General features: G+C 35.3%; 1 protein-coding gene across 4 annotated transcripts in view; it reads left to right on the top strand.

Annotated features, from left to right (window-relative positions):
• Rab23 (RAS oncogene family member Rab23) overlaps positions 1-20,000 on the top strand; it is a 177,765-nt gene that overhangs the window by 136,924 nt on the left and 20,841 nt on the right. The window contains exon 1 of one of the 4 annotated variants that reach the window (XM_067114202.1): positions 10,271-10,395. The exons of the other annotated variants lie outside the window; for them this stretch is intronic. The gene's annotated coding sequence lies outside the window, so the exon portion shown is untranslated. Of the gene's footprint in view, positions 1-10,270; positions 10,396-20,000 lie in introns of those variants that run through there. 4 annotated transcript variants of the gene reach the window in all.

A 20,000-nucleotide genomic window follows, 5' to 3' on the forward strand; every position in this document is an offset into this window, starting at 1 on the left:
ATACCAAATTGCAACCCTCTGGCCTCAGTAGTTTTTATTTGAGTTAAGGTTAAAGTTACCCATAATCGTGCATCTGGCAACGATATAGGACAAGCCACCACCGGGCCGTGGTTAAAGATTCATGGGCTGCGGCTCGTACAGCATTATACCGAGACCACCAAAAGATAGATCTACTTTCGGTGGCCTTCATTATACGCTGTTCAGAAAACTCTCATTGCGCCGAAGAAACTTCGGCGCAGTTTTTACATGTTTATTTTGTATTGTGTTTATCATATTTGATCTATTGTACAATTAATACATTTAAACAAATTTAAATAATACCTCGACCGCTGACACCAAAGAAAAATAATTGGGGACAAAAAATGTTCTCTGATAAACAGACGAACGTTAACAGGAAAATGAACTGGGGAAACCATAAAAGGAAGAGAAGAAAAAACGGCCATAATGGATTCAAGATCCTCCTCTCCCTCTTCCGCCCCCTCCCAAGCCTTGGGCAAATTGCCGAAATTTATTCAGCGATCATCGTCTTCCTGAGGTTTTGCACTTCTTCCTACAACCTGATATTGCCCGCTCCTTCTCTCTCTCTCTCTCTCTCTCTCTCTCTCTCTCTCTCTCTCTCTCTCTCTTTATGCAGAAATTGCCCATGGGGCGTCTTGCCTCCCGGACAAGTGAACTCGCTTGGGAACATTCTTAAGGATCATTGATTGAATAACTGCAGCCTCATAATTTTGTCAGTTATTATCGGAGATACCGTTACAGGAAGAGAGAGAGAGAGAGAGAGAGAGAGAGAGAGAGAGAGAGAGAGAGAGAGAGAGAGAGATCTTCCTAAACATTCCTGTAATTAATGCAGTTCTTAAGAAACAGGAGACATAGAACGGGGTATAACTTCAAAGGGTGAGAAGTTGTGAAAAAGGGAACGCGGAAGAAAGAAGAAATACCCAAAGCTTGTCAGTAGAGGGAAAAGAATAGTATATGCAGATCTGAGAAATATAATATTTGCTACGTCTCGGTTGGGCTTGACAAATCCAGAGGTCCACGCCAAGCTTCTTTTTCCGTGTAACTCCTTAAAGATGACCTGTGGGGTTTGCCGTGGCGTCGTGATATACACCAACCACAAGTAAGATCGCTACTTAATCCAACATTGATGTTTTGCCTAATGCAGAACATATTTCATGTTCTCGTGTTGCGTGAGTTTCTTTGAAGTTTTAATTCCTTACTTGAGTTTTTTCTTAGTTATTTTATGTATGAATGTATGTATGTATATGTATCAAGCGCTTTCGCATATTTACAGTGGCTTTCTACTTGTATGTAGGTATGTGTGCGTTCAGATCTCTTATTTCTTAGTTATGCATGGAACCCTCTGATTCCAGAACTTTTGAATATTTATCACTGAAACCAGAAGGGTTGGGAACAGACTTTATTTACAGGAATATTAAGTAAATAAAGTTATTGTGTATGTATGCATTTATATATGTATGTAAATATGTATATTTATACACTGCAATACATTTACATTTTAGATGCGCGCGTTGTCTAAATACATTTGAAAGTAAAGCATATGTCCGCCCGGTCTTTATTGAGATACCTCTTGTGAACTAAGTGTATTATCAATGAATAATCTTTAGAATGTCATCATAAAACTGTCTACAAGTGCAAAGACCTTGCTTCGGGAAAAAATGGTCTAGTGGACGCTTGTAGTTTCTTGGCCATTGCATGCACAGTTTCTTAACCTGTTATTGAAGTCGGAAGACATGAAAGTGCATGTAATGGCTTTTATTATTCTGTTTTATTTCCAGACTTTATTTTCCTATGATTCCCTTAATTTCATGTCACCTTTTGCTTTCTCGTATCTTAGTAGGGATATGGATGCTATTAACATCTTAGTTTTTAGTTATTTACCTATGCATTCTTCGTAGCTTATCATTAAAGAATACATAGACAGGAGGGATGCTTTATTATTTTAAAGTTAAATTTTGATTAAAAATATATATATATATATATATGTGTGTGTGTGTGTGTGTGTGTGTGTATATATATATTATTTGTATATATGTGTGTGTTTGTGTGTATGCATGTGTGTATATATATATATATATATATATATATATATATATATTGTATATATATGCATATATATATATATATATATATATATATATATATATATATATATATATATATATATATATAATATATTATATATACATATACGTGTGTGTGTGTGTATGTATGTATGTTTGTATATCAGTCTAGTCCCCTATCAAGTCGTTGCTCTCTAGAAAAGAAAAGAAAAGAGGACGATCTATTGCCACATTGACGCTGAAACTGCTGAATTGTGGATGAACACCCAGGGTGCAGACAATTTCCACGACACTGGCCGCTTCATACAGTTACAGAAGGCTCACCAGTGGCGTGTCGAATGCCTCTACACACACACTGCGCCTTTCGTCTCTATCTGGAACGCTCTTTCTTGCTTCTTAGATGTTGAGGCCCCTCACTTCCAGTACATCTTTCACTCAGTCGATCCATCTGTTCCAGGTTTTCTTCTTCTTCCTCCCAGCACTTCTTAAATTTTATATTCCTTTGACTAGCCTTTTATCCGCCATTATTTCCACATGACCAAACAGTCTCAGAACACTCTGATCCATCCTCTCAGCTACTCGAATCCTATCACTTCTTTTATCTGTCTCCACGTTTTTCACCCTTTCAGTTCTTATACTGTAGGTACTACGTTTACAGTTCATCTCTGTATCTTCCACCTTTTTTTTTTTTCACATTCACCTTCATTATATATATATATATATATATATATATATATATATATATATATATATATATATATATATATATATATATATATATACATATATATATATATATATATATATATATATATATATATATATATATATATATAAAATGAAGGTGAATGTGAAAGAAGAAAAAAGGTGGAAGCTATACAGTAGAGATGAACTGTAAACGTAGTATCTGCGGTATATACGCACACACACATATACATACATACACATATCTGTAAGTAAGTGGCGGAAGGCTGCTTGAGGGAGGAGGTGGTATTTATTTAAATATGCGCCCTAAGAGAAAATATGCATCGACTGAACTGGCTTTTAAAAACTAATGCATGTTCAAAATACTAGACAGCTCATCTCTTATAGCAAAAGAGTTTTGTAAACAAGATTATTTACATACTTTTTAGGAAGGGTGACTCACCGCCATTCGAGTAGTTTTAAGTTATTATAAAGCAGGGGTCAGGGGAGAGAGAGAGAGAGAGAGAGAGAGAGAGAGAGAGAGAGAGAGAGAGAGAGAGAGAGAGAGAGAGAGAGAGAGAGAAGTTCATTACTGGGATTGAAAAACTGAAAAGAAGGCATTGGAGGACCTTCTTATTTTGGTGGAATTTCGTGTTGTTTAAATCGAGAAATGGTTCATTTTCTTTTAGGCGGAGATGACATTAATCCGTAGTACGATCAGTAGCATAGTTAATGTTGTTGTTGTGTGAATATTGGATGATGGCATATTAATGAGTGACTCATTCTATAAATGCATGGTAACGGTATCTTAAGATAAACTGGTAGTAATAGCAATAGTCTGCCCTTGTTGGGACGCTGGTGGTAATCAAGTCTTAGCAGTAGTGTACAACAGTCTCCATTTCCAGTGTTGGTAACAAAATTACTATTTAGATGTTACCTCCTGTTGGATCGTAGTAGTATTAATAGTAGTAGTAGTCGCAGTAATCAAGGCGATAATAATGTTAATAGTTGTATTGTGTCATCCTGGCCAGGTTGTAGAGGCAGTAGCAGTTGAAGTGGTAACAGTATTACAATTTGTACATGTCTTATCTGGCCAGGGTATCATAGTATAAGTAGTAATAGTAAGAGCATTGGGAGGCACAAAGCATTAGAAAAGACATTACAATTTTAAAGGCCTCCTGTCACTCCGAGGAGATAGAGTGCAAGGAGCTCCAGACATTGGTCGAGATCTGACATGATGTTTTTCATCGTAGGCAGTAATCAAACTAAATATGGAAGATGTTTTGTCCGGCTATCCGGCGGTGTTAAAAGGCCTAAGGCAGGGGTTCCCAACATTTTTGTTCTTCTGTACCCCTTGGGCATTTTCATAGATTCCTGTGTAACCCTAAAAATTAAGGATGAAAAAGAAAAACAGTGAAATTGATATTGTGATATGATTTTATTATGAAATCTGTCTGTGTAGACCATGTTTTCAGGCCCTGTACGGGTACAGATTACAGCCTGGAAATTCCATAATAGTGAAAAGCAAATGGTATTCACCCTACTCTTGATATAACTTGAGTAAAAGCTTTTCTTACTAAAACGAGAGAAAAAAAAAAAAGACGTGACTTTGTGCAATCTCAATGCAGATTACATCATGTATTGCTCAGTAATGGCTATTCTCTCATATCCAATGTACCCCCTAAAGAGTACAAATGTACCACTGGCACGTGTACCCCAGGTTGGGAACCCTTGGCCTAAGGATGAGCTGGTTTCCTTTCACAGCTGTGTCGACTGCTGCCGGTAGGCTAAGCGCGAACCATGGAACTTCCAAATGCGAGCTCAGTGCTCTACTACATGTGCATGAACTCAACGATAGAATATAGCCAGTTTACACAATAGATGATATTGCCATGTACTAATCTCTCTCTCTCTCTCTCTCTCTCTCTCTCTCTCTCTCTCTCTCTCTCTCTCTCTCTCTCTCTCAGCTGTGTAATATACACGTCATTCGCAAAATTTAAACTACCCACTTGCAGAGTAAATGTACGTCTCACTTTCTCACGAAGCCTCATCAAGTGTGATTTTATTCGTTTCAAGCATAACTGTAACTTTTTTTCCCTTATTTTATTATGCTTCCTTCCAGAAGCTTAGCGGTCAGCACCATGTGACCAAGTATGAAATGGTGGGAAAGTCCATAGGCAGCTTTCCTGTTTAAACTACGAATCTTGAAACAGTAAATTCTTCTAGCTTCTGTTTAATTATTTTGTTTTTATTACTAAAACTTATTCTTTGTAAGTTCTTTTGCATTTCGTATGTGTTGCATTCAAATTACTTCAGGTGTCATCCCCACTTCCATACACACACGATCACACTTTCATATACAAGTGTGTATGAGAAGGCACGTATGTATGTATATGCGTGAGTTAGTATATATATATATATATATATATATATATATATATATATATATATATATATGCGTACATATATATTGAATACAAATAGTTTAACATTATTGGGAAGGGTCCTCATGACCATCAGTTGTCGATGCTTGAATGGCTCTTGATCAAACAACTAGTTCCCCAGTTAAATATACAAGACCCCGTCAACTCGTGCCTCTCCTGGGTTTTCGTTGGGACCTGACAGACCTTCAGTGTCACTCAGTCTTCATTCAGCTTTTGATTCCGCCTGATTATACTTTGTTCCTTTATTTCATGTTTTACTTTTTCACCATTATTATTTTATGTTACTTTTTAAGCCTGAGTCTGACCTAATGTGAATTATATTTCAATTTTACAGCTTAGTGATTGGGAGAGAAAAGGTTCTGAAACGTTAGCTTACTTGGATATATATGCATACATATATACAGTATATAGTATATATATATATATATATATATATATATATATATATATATATATATATATATATATATATATTTATATATATATATGTATACATACGTATATACATACATTATTATATATATACGCATACATGCATACATATATATACAGTATATATATATATAAATATATATATATATATATATATATATATATATATATATATATATTATATACCGTTATATACGTATATAATATTATATATATATACTGTATATATATGGCTTCTTCTAAGTCGTAAATATATGAAAATTCCTTAAAACTCGTTTGAATTCTTTCGCTGACACTTGTACGTCACTGTTGACATAGTAACGGACAAATAATCCTAAATAAATCTTAAAAGACCGCGTTTCCCGCACGCATTGTCCACCACACACGCATTCGACCACTTAAAGAGATCTTCCGGTGATAGGGCGTCTTCACTGCATGCAAATATTTTATTCGTTTTCATGGCCTTAGTGTTGCAGTGATTCACTGCAGAAGTGTAAAGCGCCAGTGCTGGAAATATCTCACGTTTGTGCACGCGATTGTGTGTGTGTTTTTTTTTTTTTTTTTTTTGACTGTAATACCGTATTCCCCTTTCTTCATTCTGGTGTTCTCTTTTGGAATTTATGTAATATATTCACAGAAAGGTATTATTATTATTATTATTATTATTATTATTATTATTATTATTCGGAAGATGAGCCCTATTCATATGGAACAAGCCCACTGACTTGAAATTCAAGCTTCCAAAGAATATGGTTTTCATTAGGAAGAAGTAATAGGAGGTAAAGGGAAATACAGATAGAAGATACTCGCTTATTGAAAAATAAAAAATACATTAATAAATAAAAACATAGATAAAAATGTCTTAAAATGCAAGGAGAATAGCATTAGGGCAGTTAGATAGGTAATGGCCTTTTTATTCCATCTTGTGTGTGTTCGCATTTGAAATAACGATAATAATGCTAATAATGATTATCCTCACTGACGAGCTAAGTAAGACATTTGAAGAACAAATCCTTGACGCGAGAACCCTAAATTACTACGCAGGCTCAAAACGAGAAGCAATACGATGGCAATAAAATCTGAAGAGCTGTCCATTTGCGTAACATCACTCGAATTCCTTGGACATAAATCTTTGCTTTTAAAGAAAACGGGATTTACCCGAGCTTAGTGACGGATACTACGTTATTTAAACTTATTTTTTAAGTACATTTCCCCCGTCCTTACTACGCCTTTACGATGTATTGTCTGTGATTTTAGGTCAAAGACTAATGGACGGGTTACTTAATGCCTTTATCTGTTCCAGATCCGGAAAAACAAGATAAAGTGAAAGGAGAAAGTCGGGCCTAAGACGAAGTGATTAATCTTAATATTTATTCAGGGAAGACAAAAGCAGGAATAAAGTTCCGAAGTTTGGCAAAAGTAGAAATTAAATAAACCTCGAGTTTTGCAGTTCAGTGATTGCTGACAGAATGTGGTAAAAGTTTGATATTTTCCCTCAAAATAGAGCAGATTTAAAGCATTTAAAAATAAGCGATAAAAATGCATATATCAGTGACTTGTGTGCTGATTTGAATTATATTTGATAAAAAATATTCTTTAAAAAAAATCAATCTGATACTACACCACGTCCCTGGCTCCTGCCTGCACCTACTTTTCACTGATTGGCTGAAAATGTTCCAGGAACTTGGGTTTATAACTAATTTTGTCATAAATCAAATCAAATCAAATCATTGTTATATTACAATTATTGTCAGTTTCTTAAATTGCATCTAAATTAGATATACGTTCATTAATAAAGTTGATGCATTATTATTACTGTTTTTGATGTTTATTTTGGACGACCATTGAAAACAAATAGCGTTTGGTACGAACTACTACGTAATTCTGGAAGAAAAAATCGCATATTTGCAGGACATGCCTTCAGTGAATGTTACTATAACTCTGTTCAAAAATTGCATCGTTAAGGATGTACTTCCCCCTTGCAATTACGCCTCACTGTGACCCATAGACGGGTAACGACAACCATTGCTGCAAGTTTGTGAACACTGAATTTTAAGGCAAGTTTCCTCGTTAATTAATAATGATAACTTGACCAACGGCGCAAGCTTGCGAGCGTTGAATGTTGGGATGTTATTTATTATTTTTAATTATTATTTTCACGGAACAAATCATTCTTTAACAAATCGGTATTGGCACATCAGAGCTGGATACCGTTGTCGTCTTTTGTACTCTTAACAAAGGAAAAGAGTTTCAAGAAGTCCGCCGAACGTCATTATGACCTCGACTATTGTTTCGAATGCGGATCACTGGTTCAATTCGGTGTTCGAGATCTGGCCGCAGATAAGATTGTCTAGCCCAAGGTCCAGTAAATATACCCCCATGAGACAACCCCGCCCCCCTCCAGAACGAGCATTCCTTTGTATAAGAAATTCTCTCTCTCTCTCTCTCTCTCTCTCTCTCTCTCTCTCTCTCTCTCTCTCTCTCTCTCTCTTTTTTCTAAAAATTTTAGCCTTTTATTTCTCTAAATCTCAAAATATTATACACATGGATAGAGGATATATTCTTTTTATCCGAAGCTAAACTGATATATTTCTATCAAGTAAAATTATACTGTGCCAGATGCTGTTCCTGTGCATGGCAGCGAAACTTAGTCAAGAGTTAATTCTAATTAATTGGACAGCTGACAGAAATCTTCCAAAATTAAAGCAGTCGAACTCTCGACCATGTTTGTCTGGAGCCACCAGTGTCTGCCCTCCAGGTCAGGATTTAAATACAACTCTTGTTTTTGTTTTTGTTTTGTTTTGTTGGTGGGTTGCTGTTTGGTTCCCGTGTGATATGATTCAGGTTTTGATTAGAGAGATGCCCTTTGATTGTCTTCTTGGGCGCACTTAAACAGGGTTTAGAAACAGTGCTTTCTTAACTTCTAGAGTTCTTCGCACTTGGGATATGCTTATCGCTTCGAAGCCTTAGATCCAATTGAGGAACCAAATGAAGAAATTCTGACGCTTAGGCGAGTTTCGAACCCGCACCCAGAATATCAAAAGAGGTAATGGTATTCACCTGACCAGGGTCCTCTCTTGGTTGTAGGTTTCGTAGTGACAAGCGTATCACAAAATGTGAAGGAATAGAAAAATCAAGGGGATGTTGTGCTTATTACAATTACGTGTGTGTATGTATACATATATACGTACACACACATATGTATGTATGTGTATATATACATATACATATGTATACATTATATATATATATATATATATATATATATTATATATATATATATATATATATATATATATATATATATATATATATATATATATATATATATATATATATATATATATACACAAGTTTGACCACTTGTACACACGAGTTTTAATACTCACATGTGTTAAGCCAAAGATACCCTTTTTTATATATATATATATAATATATATATATATATATATATATATATATATATATATATATACATACATACATACATACAAGTTTGACCATTTGTACACACGACTTTTTAACACTCACAAGTGTTAAGCCAAAGGTACCCCTTAATATCGGTGCGATGACTCTCACATTAGCGACTTCTGTTGTCATTTGCGGTTTGTTTTGGTTAAAATGGGCACTACTATCGATTCCGATCGGACAGGAAGAATTGCGATTTTAATCAGTATTACCTATGCTCAATGTAATTTAATACAAAATAATTATTTATTAGTTTATATGTACATATGTGTATGTATATATATATATATATATATATATATATATATATATATATATTATATGTATGTGTATATGAAGTGGTCATGACACTCGTCTAACCAACAAGATGGTTCGGGTGAAACGACAAAAGTCCTTTTCTGGGAAATGTGTTGTGTCTGTTGACTGGTGCAGTCAATTATGTACCAGGTAGTGAGTGGAATGTAGTGCGTTGCAGCTAAGGTGTAGTTTGGGATAGAACTGGTAACTCCATCTCGAAAAATATAGCTGAGTCCCACCCTCTAAAGCCTAAGGGAATCAATGGTATCATTTATAAGTTATAACCTTCATGGTTCCGAGGAAACTGGGTATCTTTCCCGGTTTCAAATAGTCTGGTTTGGAGGGTTAAACATATACGGCTTTTGGATTTAGTAGTAACCGATAACAAGGATTACCGCCGGGATTTTCCGGGAAAGGCTCCATCGGGCTCCAGCCGGCTAGAAATCCCGACAGAGGGCAACCCGAGCGCAACCTAATTAGCCACGAGCCGATGAACGCTAATTGTAGACTCATTTTCTACGGAAGCGATTTCTCGGAAAACGAATTTCCTCTTAACTGATCTTCAGACGCTCTTAGTGGGACTTCTTCAGAATACTTTTGTTATCCCTTTAATGAAAGTCATTGCTCTCGGTTTGTTTGTTTGTTTTTTTTTAAATTTGCTCTAGTGTTATGATGCTACATTTTTGTATTTACCTACATATAGTCTAGTGACTGTAATGCTTACCTCGCTAGCGAAACGGCCAGGGTTCAAATCCCAGGCAAGTGAAGGATAGATATAGACTCATTTCATCAAAATACATTGTGCCTCAGCTGACGTAAGCAGTGACATATGTAGCTTACATGGTAGTCAGTCAACTACTGTAAATGCATGGCAGTTAGAGAGGAGGAGGCCATGTGGCTAACAGCATCATCTATAAGTTCTTGCAGTGCATCGATAGTACAACACACAGGGCCATCCAAGCAGATAATAACTATTGAATTTTTATGAGGTAGGTACAACTCCCAATCTTCATGCCCCTATCTAACGTATTTTGACTCAACTCTCCCCTTTTCCGTTTTCTTTTCGCCTGTACAATTTAATAATGGCTTTTTCGCATCGCATTTTACCGCATAACCTCTCTCTTTTTCCTTTCATCCATTTTCGCTTCATTACGCAGCATAATAGCCAAAGTTCGTTGTCCTTTTGAAATTCAAAGCGCCCATTCTCCTGCTTTGGGCGCGAAAGGGGCTGGCTAATGTAGCCCATCTTGGGCCCGTTGTGGGCGGGGTTTACACTCATCAGCATCTGCCTTCCTCTTAACGGCCGCTCTTCCGTTTTGTTGATTGGTCTCATTTCTCTGATGTATGGGCTACTTTGTCATATGGAAGGCCGTTTTTAGAACTGATATGCTCTTTATTCAAATCTGTAGGATTATGGATCTCTCTCTCTCTCTCTCTCTCTCTCTCTCTCTCTCTCTCTCTCTCTCTCTCTCTCTCTCTCTCTCTGCAGTTTTAATTTTCTTATGTTTAGTGTCATCAGCCATAAAAAGTAGTGGTGCAATGATAATTTTGTAGTTAATATCTATTACAATGATTCTGTTTACTATTGCAATCTTTATTGTTTGTGATTGTGATTAGTTGAATGAAAGCTATATACATATACATATATATATATATATATATATATATATATATATATATATATATATATATAAGGTTGTATTCATTATGATTTTATATGTACACATTACACATGTATATGCATATATATATAAATATATATATATATATATATATATATATATATATATATATATATATATGCATATAAATATATATATGTATATATATATATATATATATATATATATATACGTAATCATACATGTGTAATGTGTATTGAACTTAACGTAACCTGAATGAATACAACCTTACATTTTCTCTCTTCACCTGCATTACACTGCAGTGTTCAGAATTTTCGAACCTAGCTATGGTCTGCCTTATTTATTTTTTTTTTTTCTGATTGGCAATGCAAGGGTTACCTACGTTGTCACAGTTTCAACAGAAGATTTGTGTTGACATCCTGTGGCCGGATATAGTCTACCGTTTCCTTGTATTGTATTTACCTAAACCGTTTTGTTTTTCAATTTTATTTTCACTTTAACTTGTACTTTTACTCTGTATATATTTCGAATATTTTGTTTCATCTCCCTCTAAGGAGTAACCTTAGAGTTTGAAAAGTTGATCGGCGGTGAGTTGTGTTCTGGAAACAGGACCGTAAAGAGGGAGAGAATAAAGGGAACTAGTTATGCCTTAACCCGGAAAGATGTTATTGTCCACCTCATAACGGGATGCCAGAGTCTTGAAAAGACGGAAAGGGACTCAGTGGTTATACATAGGGAATTGTACTGTCACCGATTAGTGCTCATATCCACTGCATTATGGAACTGGATCCTGGTGGGCAGTTCCCTGTGCTGTAGGTTCCTGTCTCAACTTTTATTTATAGTCCACGCGTGTTTATGTGTGTGTGCTCGCGAGCGTGTGTATGTGTGCGTGTATGTGTGTGTCATGGTGTGAGGTAGAGAGCATCTGGTGAATGGTTTCACCCGGTAAGGTGGATAACCTCGTCGAAACTATTATTTGATAATTATGTTATGATTCATGTTTTCACGAAATTTGGATCATCTCTCTCTCTCTCTCTCTCTCTCTCTCTCTCTCTCTCTCTCTCTCTCTCTTCCCAGCTGAAGCTAACAACAGTCGACACGCACTCGGTTCATAAGTCGCTTATTAGGTCAACAGAATCACAATGAGATTTGAAGGAACATTTTTAAGAAGGATTCTTCCGCAACTGGGGATCGAACCTTAACCCTCCTGTTGTTGAGCTGATTATCGTAACTAATATATATTTTAAATTTCATTAAACCCAGGTCATTGTAGTTGCTTGCAACCAAAGAATCCATCGATTCAACAGAGCGCAAAATTTCTCTACTGACTGATTCTAAAGTAAATTGCAAGGAAATATGGGTTGGCTTATTCCCCGAAGGAAACCGTAGACCCATCTTCAGTTTTTCCAGTTGTATGTGTGTGTTTGAGAGAGAGAGTACTGAATGGAACATTTTTTTTTAAAAAGGCAGTGTACAGACGCGCGATTCATTCACAACCAAAGCAAACGCACAGAGGAATAGAGACGCATAAAACTTCTAACGACGTCAGGGTTCCACTGGAAGCCCCTCTTGCCCGCAACGAGCGGCCGGTCATTGGGATTCGCTGTGGCGTCTCTGCAGAGTCACGGTCACTTCGTGACGTCACCGGGAATGCTGCGTGACAAAAGGGTCCTCTCTTTGTCGCCTTCGGAGGAATCGGTTTTATCTTTTGTCTTCGTTCAGGGGAAGACATTGGAGGTCGTTTGAAGGTTGGGATAATGTTGTTGTTATTGTTTCGTTGGTATGTCTGCTTGAAGTTTTCGCTTGAGGTTCATTAAGTAGTTTGTTCGTAGTGTTCAGAGAAACAGAGATGATAATGAGAGATTTGGAGGCTTTCCGAATGTTGAATGTATTTTCCCTCGTCAGTTTGTTTGCTTAGTTCCCACACACACACACACACACACACACACACACACACACACACACACACACACACACACACACATATATATATATATATATATATATATATATATATATATATATATATATATATATATATATATATATATTTATATGTGTGTGTATACAGTTACTGGTGTGTTTTAGTTGAATTTTGCAGGGGCAGCCCATATGATAAAGAAGCTATTGGTCAGTCAATTAATTTTTGTATTTATTATTATTGTATCTTGGAAGAAGATGATCCTCTCGTATGCACGTATCAAGAAAGGTGAAGGTTCATAGCATCATTCAGTTTATCTTGTAGTTTTTCCAGTAATTATCATCATTACGATGGTAGAAGTTTGAGCTCTCTCAGTGTATTGCATATTTTTTTTTTTTTTTTTTACTTTAGTAAGATGATTTCAATCATGTTAAAAAGAGATCTTCAAATAACAGATTACTACATTTTCGACCTAATTTTTGGAGGTTTGGGGAACATTTGTTGAATAGAACACTGTAATTTTATTTGATGTATTATTACTATAGAAGCAGCTCCATTATACAAGTTTTTGCTTCATCTTTAAAAAGCCAAGATTGGAGTGTTTAAAAGGAAATTTTTATTTTGAAAATGATTAAGAATTTGACCTAGGTGACATGATTCTGCTTGAATGATGCGATAAAAGATAATAAATAATAAAGGATGCTATACTTTCGTGTAAAATCAAGTTGAGGTGATGTAAATTTCTGAGGAAGAAGAAAGCTCCCCAGTCCAAGATGTGGACTGACACGCCATTTTGATCTTTCATCCGATCAGTGACTCAGATCCTGAAGATCCACGCGGACCGAGGAACCCTTTTAATCAGTGGCCTTTAATCAGTTTCTGCCTGATTAATTCAGTGGACCCTGGAAAGCGAGCCATGAAACGAGAATTCTGGCTTGCACGAACGCGTGCTCAAGGGGAAGCGTTTGGTTATTTTGATAAGTGGTGAAGTGAAGTTACGTAATATTTTAGTAAGACAGGACTATTTTGGTGCTACGCGTACACACACATGTTATACAGGATGTTGGACGCTGAAGATTTAGTCATGTGGAGCATTCAGTGGCAGATGAAATCTTATAGTTTTCAGTTACAAATTTAGTTTGACATACTGTAGATATCAAAGATTATTTGATTGTCTGGTTACCTACACACACGCGCGCTCACATATATGTTTGTAAATACATACATATGTATATATATATGTATATATATATACATTGTTTTGCTTGCATGTATGTAATTTAACAATACTTGCCTGTATATTCCTGCCATCTATCTCTGTCTAGTTTCTTTTCTCTCGACCTGCCAGACTGTCTTACAATTTTTTGTTCAATATACTAAAACGACACAAATCGAAGGCTGCGAGTTCTTGCTTGAAGGCAAAGCAGCGAGAGAATTAACGGCGGTACATGTCACTGGTAATGATTCCTATAAAAACAGGTGCCTTGGCAACCGCAGAATGAGAAACAGTTATATCTTGAAATTTGTCTTTTTTCTGTTGATAGCGAGTGTTCTGTTATGCAACAATTACCTATTCCGTGTGTTTTCTGAGTAGTGACCTTTTACGCTTGCACCAGGTCGCTCAGGTTCGGTACAGATTTCTGTAATAACGTTCAGTTTTTTATTCTTATTTTATTTTATATTTACTTTTTATTTAATTTTTTTTTTACTGCACGAATTACTTACCTGTACGCCGTTGCCTTGCTCAGCATGTTATGAGGAATCAGGTTGACAAGGTGTTCAGCAATTTTTTGGCAGTGCACTCGTCATGCCCATTGCCGCTAGGGCTTGTTTCAGGTTCCAAGCATTTTTGTTTACACATGGAGAGGGGCATTAACCCTACGCTAATCCCTATCCAGTCTTGTTTCCGGCATTAATGTATGATCTGTCATGGATAAGTTGAGGACAATTTTCCTCATTTGTATTTTGTACATCGTGTATTTTCTAAGAGCGAATTAGAATATATATATATATATATATATATATATATATATATATATATATATATATATATATATATATATATATATATATATATATATATATATATATATATATGTGTGTGTGTGTATATATGTGTGTGTGTGTGTGTGTGTGTGTGTGTGTGTGTGTGTGTGTGTTTATGCTTGCAAAGATTAGGACATGAATTTTTTCTTTTCTGGATGAAAGGACCAAAATGATTTCATATTAACAGAATTATTATTATTATTATTATTATTATTATTATTATTATTATTATTATTATTATTATTATTATTATTATTATTATTATAAACGTAAACGCTTTTCTTTTTGTCCAAGGAAAACAAAATCTGGTAAAATGATTAAACCGAAATAAAGGTATTAATTTCGGTGTTATAGACCTTACGGTAGTGTTTAAACAACAGGCTATATGAAAAATCCAGCCTTTAAAAAGGCTCTCTCTCTCTCTCTCTCTCTCTCTCTCTCTCTCTCTCTCTCTCTCTCTCTCTCTCTCTCTCTCTCTCTCTCCTCTTCAATCCCGGATGTACCTTGAACAAACACCGAAGCAATGCGATGAGACCCAAATGGAAGGCATCATTGCTCCTTCAGATGCCCTCGGGGCATGGTTCTGGGCACAGGAGTGAGTGAATGAGACGGTCAGTGTCCTTTGAGAAATGTTCAACCTCATCCTCCCGCGGACAAAGTACACTGTGTGTACGCACATGGCATTGAGAAGGGAGGGGCATCGCCTCATTCCCTCTTCTTTTTTCTCTCTTTCTTTCTTTTTCCTTGTGCCAGGTCCTTGTCTTCTTTTTTCTTCTATTCCTTTTCCTGTAGTTATTTTTTGTCCGTCTTTTTTCTTGTTGTTATTGTAATCGTTTGCTCCTTCTGATTATTATTATTATTATTATTATTATTATTATTATTATTATTATTATTATTATTATTATTATTTTCTTCTTTTCTACCTTTATTATCTTTTCCTATTATTATTATTATTATTATTATTATTATTATTATTATTATTATTATTATTATTATTATTTTATACCTTTATTACTTCCTTCCTACTCTCTTCTTCTCCCCTTCTTCCTCCTCCTTTATTCTTCCAACTACTTACCTTCCTGTTTCCACCGTTCTCGCGTATCAGTAATAATACTATTCAGTCCATTTTTTTTTTTTTTTTTGGTATTTTCATGTTTTTGTTCTGCTCTTCTTCTTCTTCGTCTTCTTCTTCTTCCTGTTCTCGGAGTCAATGGCTTTGGCTGCAATGACGTCCGTTTCTGTGTGTTTTTTACGCAGGTTCTATATTCTCATTTTTTATTATTATTGCAATTGTTATGATGATAATGCTGTTCCTTTTTTGTTATTTTACTCACCAGTTACTGTTATTTTTGATAAAAGTGGATCTAAATTAAAATACTTTCCTGCTATAGGCAGAGTTATCTATATTCAAGTTAGGTCTTTTATGTGGAGCTTTGTTTGAAACTGAGCTAAGACTGTTAGAAAATTAGAAAGGTTTCTGACAGTCTTAGCTCAGTTTCAAACAAAGCTTCACATAAAACACTGAAATCCGAAAAATTAAAATAAACGTTGCATAAGCCGTGGCAATGCTCTCTTCTGCTCTGTTATTTTTATTACTGTTGATATCATTACTAGTCATCGTTTTTATTAGTTTATTCATTAGTTGCATTTCTGTATCCCCAAATTCTCGCTAAATTCAACAGAATTTTCAGTTGAACTCCAAAAACCAGCCTCAGCTTCACTTCCGCCACAGACCTGATGTTTATCATCGCCCTTAATGCCACTTAAGCGGACGACTACGCCCCTGTGAGCGAACCAGCTCGTAAAATCCTTTTTTATGGACGCTTGCTAGATTAATAGAGGGTAGGTCCTTGTCCATGTAAACCTACAGAGATGAATTAGATGGAGAGAAAAAAGTTAGGCTAAAAAAGTTTGCAAGTCGATGCACTATCTGTCTTTTTAGTTCAACGTGAAATGGCAGTATGCAAGGTTAAAAACAGAAATATTGTAAGCAGTAATAGGGACTGGTAGTTCTTAGGGGCAATATTAAAACATTGAAAAGTGAGAAAAATAGAAATAAGTGCACGATCAGGTGAATATTTGAAACGACATGAAGATAGGAAAAATTAATATTAGATATATGAAAAGGTAACTCGTAAATGCAACATAAAAGGGTTAAAAAGAAAAATATTAGAGTAGATGCACAAGCACGTTGGTATTCGATGAAACATAAAATAGAATTAATATAAAAAGTATAAGATGTACCATTATACACAATGTGAGATAAGTTGTAAAGATATAAACAATTTACGGAGGTACACAATTAGGTAGCTCTGGGGCTCAGTGTAAAATAAATAAAAAGTTAGTAAGTTACTCTTATGGACAACATAAAATAGTAAAATAAAAAAAATACAACTTCAGTACATGCACGACAAAGTTAGACGGTAACTGCAACTTAAAATGGCTGGAGAAGAAAAAACAAATGAATGCACGACCATATAGCTCTCAGGTGCAGCATGAACTGGTAAAAAGTGCAAAATAGTGCACGGCCAAGTAGCGCTAAGCTTCATCATATAATGGTTATAAATGAAAAAAAAGTAAATGAATTTATAACCAGGTGGGTAAAAAAAAATGTAAGCAATTACACGACTAAATGGCTGTAGCTGCAACATTAAATTGTAAGTAATGTATAATCAGATGGTTGTTAGAGGCAGCATTAAATGGAATAAGAACGAAAACGTAAGTAAGTAAACGTTCGGCTGGCATTTGAACACAGCATGAAATAAGTTTAAGAAAAATAAATTGGTTCGCGCCCAGGTAGCTCCCGATTGCAACAAAAAAAAAAAACAGTCGCGTCATGTTGCCATGTGTCGAATCAAAAAACCATTAATCATTATTCACCCGTTCAATTTGTCCATAGAACCCCTATTGAATATGGCTACTGGAATTTAACGCTTAGTTAGTTCCCTTTATTCTCGATGGACTGCAGTTGAATTCTCGATGGACTGCAGTTGAAGCTTGATGCAACTGATTCAGGGGTCTTTTTTCTCTCTTTTCTCAAGGCATTGAATAATCAGGTTCTTGTACTGCATAAAAGCTCCATGTCAAAGAGCCCCAGTAGTTAGGATATCGTATTTTGCTTTTTTGTATAAGCGTATTGATCTGTCGGTTGTTTAACCGTTCATTTTTCCCTTTGTCTGATTTTCTTTTTTTACACATGACACTGTTCCGTAAGCTTGCATAATAATAATAATAATAATAATAATAATAATAATAATAATAATAATAATAATAATAGTAGTAAAATTGTGAGAACTCACTGTGATCGAGGAGAAGCATTGTAAGCTAATGATATAAAGGAAGATATTAATCACGATGATATTTGAAATCTTGAAAATGTGTTACGTAACGAGCACTTATTAGGCAAAACTGAAATACCGCGAAATTATGAAGTAAAAGAAGACTGCCTATCTGTTACTGGGCGTAGGGTTATCATGGAAGTCATTATTTGATTCCTTTAGGGGATTACATAGTTTAGTTATATGTTTTTATATGCTTGTAAGTTAGTTCTTCGTCAGGTTAAAAGAGTTTATACAAGTTTGTGTTATTGTTTTGTGTCAAGGTATTTTTGCGTGATTAAAATGTCGTTATTATGAATTACTAAGCTAGTGTTTGTAGTTTACTGAGTAACTGCAGACTTCATCTTCCATGTGTGCCGTTTTTAAAAGTATGGCGTTTTCATTACAAAATGTTATAGAAACTTTCTTAATTAATGAAATGTGATAGTTGAATCTTAGAAGAGAGAGAGAGAGAGAGAGAGAGAGAGAGAGAGAGAGACACTATCCCATTTAGTATCTTTATGCAGGAGACTTTTAGCAACACCACAGAAAGGTCTTTCCATTGTTCCTAGATTACTTGCATTATTTTTACCGTTGGAACAGAATTGCTCCTAAAAGATCCGTTTTAAGGACTCCTGTTATTCGGCCGTTATTAAAATTGCAGCTAATTTGGCATGACATTGCAGCCCCGCATTCCCTTGGGAGGTCCCCAAGGATTGTTTTCTCAAACTACCGCTTTTATTTATTTTTTTTCGTGTCTGATTGAAATAAAATGTCCTTAGTCTTTAAATTTTTCAGTCGACATATCATCTCTTTTCATCCATATTTTGTCAGAACTGGCATATTTAATATATACTTATATTTTTGTATAGTTACTTGCAGTTGATTTCCATTCTAAAAACATCATCAAGGAATGCATTTATTTTTGTATGTGAATATTTACGTAGTTTATTTTTATTTTAATGTTATTTCAAAGAAGGTAAGCAAATATTATTTTTTTTATTTAGTTAAACCTCCTTGCATGATAGATTTCGTTTACATACATATTATGTTACTCATTCCCAGTTCCTCCTATATTGTGTATGTATGTATGTATGTATGTATGTATGCGTATGTAGGGAGGCGGAGATAAACACAGACATCTATTATTCCCTGACCTTAACGTTCACAGTGTCTTTCCGCCCTGTAGCCAATAGCGCGTGTCAAATACCAAATGAAATGTACTTTACTAGACTTGGCATGTAGGTCGCTGTACACAACTTGACCTGTGGGCAGATTTCAACACAGAGTAACGAATATTACCTATAGTTCGGTTCCTTTCTATCTGAGCATGGGCGTTTCAAGGTCATTCAGGGAGGCTTTCTAAACATGCTTACGTCTCTTTTTTTATGTTTTATAATCATTATTTATTTGCTTCTTTCCAGGAAGGCTTTCTTCACTTGCCTACGCCCTTTTTTTTTTTACGTTTTGTTGCTGTTGTTTATTTGTATATATATGCAAGGCGGCTGTATGTTTTTTTTTTTTTTATAAATTTCATTCACTTATTCTCTCCATTTTATTTTATTCTTTATGTACTTGTTTTTATTCAAGAATTTTTACCATTTATTTTCGTATTTCGGGTTTGCTATTTAACCTCAGAAAGGTTTTCTTTACCTGCTTGCACCGTT

The sequence above is a fragment of the Macrobrachium rosenbergii genome, chromosome 13 (genome assembly GCF_040412425.1).
Source record: "Macrobrachium rosenbergii isolate ZJJX-2024 chromosome 13, ASM4041242v1, whole genome shotgun sequence".
In the NCBI taxonomy this organism is placed as follows: domain Eukaryota; kingdom Metazoa; phylum Arthropoda; class Malacostraca; order Decapoda; family Palaemonidae; genus Macrobrachium; species Macrobrachium rosenbergii.